Below are 4,728 nucleotides of genomic sequence, written 5' to 3' on the forward strand. Positions count from 1 at the left end.
CTGTATGGAACTCAGTCTGTCACACCAGCAATAAATAACACAAAGTAAAACAATTACAGTTGAGCCTTGGGATGGTGTGTGGGGGTACACAGAATCACAGAAGGTGGAGATTCCTGGCTGGTTTGGTTGTCAGAACATTAACATTCAATTGGTACAGTGATCCATCATTCAATTTCAAGAAACGTCCACACATATTTACTTTTGAGAGAGATGTTTTTTCAGATGGAACCTCAAAAAACTGTCAAGACTGTCATTGTGTCATCCTGAAGATGAAACAATATGGAAACAGCCTCAGGCAAAGTCAACCTAAATCAATTAAGTTTGGGAAGGAGACGCACACGGTATACACTTTCTCATTATCCACAGTTTGCACACCACCCCACGATGACACTGTTTTGATATAGCAACACAATCAATCTCACTTCATCTCAGATTGGAAACAAACACAAACTTGGTGCTGGATGAGGAATCGCTTTTGGAATTCATCTGAACGCCTCCGTACCAGTCAAAATATATTAAGACGTGTGGGTTGCCCTATTTGTTATGACCAAACATGTTTACACGAGCTAAACTTTGAATGATTTAGAGTGGAGGAACTTAGAATATAACCTTAAAGACCTCATGACACGTGGAGACGACCCTTTTTAGTTCAGTCTGAAATAACTATTAAATTCTAGTTGAGATGCATCCATATGACAAATATTACTGGTTCTCCTGTTATTTCCAAAATTTGAACACGCGCCACTAAATTCCACATGCCAGTGGCCCTTCCATAAAATGACGTATGCTCAGGAATGCCGCCACGCCACACCTCTCTGTTTACACCTGACTGCACGTGCTGTCAACCATCCTGACAGGAATCGATAGAGTGTACGTTCTTTCTCGAATATTTTTTTAACAACATGCCCGAGCGGTGCGTTGCAGGATACTGCTCAAACACCAGGGAGAGCGGTTTCACACTGCATCGCTTTCCAAAAGACCCTGAATTGAACTTGCTGTGGACTCGCAGGACGAGAACTGATCCCAAAGGAACACCGTGGAAGCCAAGCTCTGTACTGTGTTACACATTTTCTGGATAAATGTTACGACTCGACCCCGGCTCTGAAGGAGCAACTTGGAATTGATGTTCGTCTGAAGAGGGTTTCGCGGCCCAAATCAGTGCCGAGCATATTCCCTCGGGGGACAAGCTCGAGGGGGGCGAGCGGCACCGACGCCAGCTGCAGGGGGTCTCGTGCTCTGGAGAAAAGGCAGCGGCTGGAGGTAGGCTGTACCATCTTATTTTGGACTGCATTCTAATCATGAACTCGAGGGAAAGGAAGTGCAAAGAGGTTTGTGTTTTATCACCGCGTAAACCACTTGCTTGGTGAACGGTATGAAGTTGGTGCCAGTTCTGAACACTTCAACAAAGCTTGCTACTAAAGTGCTTCAGCCGTGCATCTAAATTAATCTCAGAGAGTGTTTGCAAAAAAGTCAAGTCGCCTTCCTACATTTCAGTTCGCCGCCGTAGGCCTACAGTTACAGTAAAATTATATGTGTCTAGGCTACTGGCAAATAGTCTACTGTAGGCCTACCTGCTGAAAAGACAGTCAATGCAACTCTATGCGACTGCCCCCCCCCCCCCACCCCCCACCCCCATCCCCATCAGCGTTGTGTCCGTGACTAATGGAGCATGAACGTACTCTAAGTGTTGACAAATAGCCTACTCTTGTCAGAAACCCAAAAGAACATGCAGTAACCGCTGTTATGTAATGTCATGTAAATTTGCAACTTCTTTCTGTGTTCAAGAACAATCTGCTGTCATGTTTGTTTTGGGTTTGCAGTAGCGCTTTTTTCTCTCCTATTCACGCGGCATCATATTTATATAATGTTTCAGATACTCCAGGAATGCCAGTCTGAGTAGGCCTATGTTGCTGCAGAGGAAAGAGATGGCTTCACTGCTGACGGGGTCCCATCAATTGATGTAAGTTTTGGTAAAGTGTGTAGGTCAACTAAGTTAGGCTACTAATACAGATCACATTTGACTACACACCACACTCTCAGACCTTACACTGGTTGGGTTTAGTACACTGTACATGGGTCTACTTTTTGCTCAGATAGGTTCTTTGTGTTGGGAAAGAAACCTTTTTTCAATTATTATTTTATTTTTCCTTTTACACATACACACACACACACACATATTTTATATGTGCTCATATTCATGTTCTTATTTATTCATGTGAACTCAACAAAAGATCAGCACTGTGACTTTTGCATACAAGCATGTCTGAGGCGACCAACAAGGACTGTGACTATGCAGTTCTAAGGAAGTGTAGCCTACATTTTATATGTCTCTACACATATATTGGTACATACACACCCCACATTATTTCATCCCTGCATTGCCCCAGGTGTGTGTGTGTGTGTGCCAGATGTACATTACATTCACTATTTATTGATTCATCTACACATGTTTACTCAGGTGTCAAGAAGAAGTTGCAGAGCCTTGGTCAAACCAGAGGTTGCCAGGATGTCAAACCCTGGGTGGGAAGTATAATAAACCATCTGTACTGGGCTGTGGTCTCGACGCCTCCTGACAATGTTCAACTTGTGGTGGACAAATGGACATTATGGATCACATCCACAACAGGCATACCGGATTCGAGGGACTGTTCTCTTCTTGTGCACACAGAGTCTTGGAAGGCAGGGAACAGCCTGTGCCACTTTTCATACAAAGGGATGGAGAGCAGGTAATCATACAGAAATATTCAGTGAAACATACTTTTAGGACATTACATTATACTTGGTAGACTCTTTTATCCAAAGCTGCTTTCAATCAAGGACTTAGCTACCGCTTGCAACATTCCCAGTGCACAAAAAATGTACAGAGCAATGATTGTAAATGTCTCAGGACTTGCACTTTTGTTTGTTTCAAAAGACATTATCACAGGGTAAGGAAGAGTAGTAGTATGTCTCAGATAGACTGGGGCCATTTCTGAAGTGACTATAGAAAGTTCATAGCAGATAAGATTAGGTTTTTAGATGCGTCCCACGCATCTCTATAAGAGGCTTTGGTGTCCGTCCGTCCGTCCGTCCCTCCGTCCGTCCGTCCGCCCTCCCGTGATGTGTTTCCCTCCCGTGATGCGTTTCTGAATTGTGATTCCCTCCTGTGATTCCCTCTTGTGTCCACAAGGTGGCAGTCGCTCAGTTTTGGCCTGGAGCTCATGCGTGCAAACCAACCGTGCTCTTTGCCAGTGAGAAAAACATGGCGGCACTTCCTGTTGATTTTCACATGAAAGTTTTGCTTAATTTAAAGTCCCTAAGCGACTATAAATGTTGTGGCTTCCATATATTGATGTAAAAGTGCCCCACGAAGTAATGAAGCACAACAAAGTTACTCCACATTACCATTTGACCACTCGTTTTTCTATGCTAACAGGGTAGCTAATGTAGCATTGTAAATGATCCAGGGAGAAAGGGGGAAATGTTGTGATTTCAGTCCGCCTGAGGCAACGATTTTCGTGGGGAAGATGACCTGCATCTCGGTGGCATTGAACCACGCCCCCGTGCCTTATTTGGCTCGCTCAGCACGTGCGTCCTCAGTCCAATCGCAATGCTTTATGTTCCCCAGACGTTTAATCGCATTTAAGTGAAAGTGCCATGTATACACATCGCAAAATAACTCTTAATCCGATCTATTTAAATCGCATTTATTAAATCGGACTTAAAAACATCATGTACACGTAGCCAATGTCTCATTGATTAGTTTATGGAACTTACGGTTTGTCTGTTACGGTCCACGAAGACAATATCCACGTGAAAACGCAAACGCCTGCAAACCACTGTTTTGACAGAAATACAGTTCACCTGTCGCCTACTCTGTTTTCTTCCCAAAGCGGCATTTAAAAGTATTCCATGAAATCCAACATCAACGTCACTTCAAATAGGTGACAGCATCATGCTCACACATGAAATAACACTTCAGTGAGGGGGGGACATCACTGCTCTCATATTAAAGTGAAAAGAGAATTTCACATTTTAGTTTATTTAATGTAGGCCTATGCAAAATTGCAAATAGCCTATTCATTGAAATCTGTCCAGAAAGGGTTGTAATGTTTGCCTGTTTTTTATGTTTGTAATTTAAACAAAAAAAAACAAAAAAAAGTGATTTAAAAAAAAAAAAATAGCCTAACAAAAATAGAGATTTTATGTTAAAAAAAATGTGATATGGGATGGACCGATGGCCCCCCTAAGCTAAATTCGCCTTAGGTCCCCACATTGCTAAATGTAGTGTAAGGGATTATTTTGAAAAGACAGTAACATGTAATCAGCAATGCATTACAGTTTTTCAGTAAATTGCCCAACACTGTTGAAATCCTATGGTACTTTCAAATCCAGGCTTATACAGTACATGGTAGGCTTATTGATAAATTGCCTTGACAGGTTATGAGGAGGCCAAGGGGGCGTTTGGGCAAAAAAGGTTCAGAACGGGCATAGACGGACGCATCTGTTGTCCGCCTGTCGGACTTGTTGAGATGTACTAATGTGCTATATCTATTGTAGGATTAATTTGAACCTTGTCCCCATATTCCTCTGCAACAGGCTATGCTGAAGAGCTGATGCGGATGGTGGAGGCCATGTGTCGAGTTGAGGACTACAGCTGTGATGACTTTGACATTCCAGACCTATCCCCTGTTCCAGAGCCACTGAGTGCATCATGTGAAAAGCCGGATAAGAGGGCAGCAGTCAGTA

At 43.0% G+C, this 4,728-nt stretch overlaps 1 long non-coding RNA gene across 1 annotated transcript; it reads left to right on the top strand.

Annotated features, from left to right (window-relative positions):
- Positions 1 to 1,094: 1,094 nt before the first annotated feature.
- On the top strand, positions 1,095 to 2,559 carry LOC134466789 (uncharacterized). Its single transcript, XR_010038410.1, has 3 exons — positions 1,095 to 1,260; positions 1,874 to 1,960; positions 2,459 to 2,559. It is a non-coding gene; the product is annotated as an uncharacterized LOC134466789 (long non-coding RNA).
- Positions 2,560 to 4,728: the final 2,169 nt, after the last annotated feature.

The sequence above is a fragment of the Engraulis encrasicolus genome, chromosome 17, assembly GCF_034702125.1.
Source record: "Engraulis encrasicolus isolate BLACKSEA-1 chromosome 17, IST_EnEncr_1.0, whole genome shotgun sequence".
NCBI lineage: Eukaryota > Metazoa > Chordata > Actinopteri > Clupeiformes > Engraulidae > Engraulis > Engraulis encrasicolus.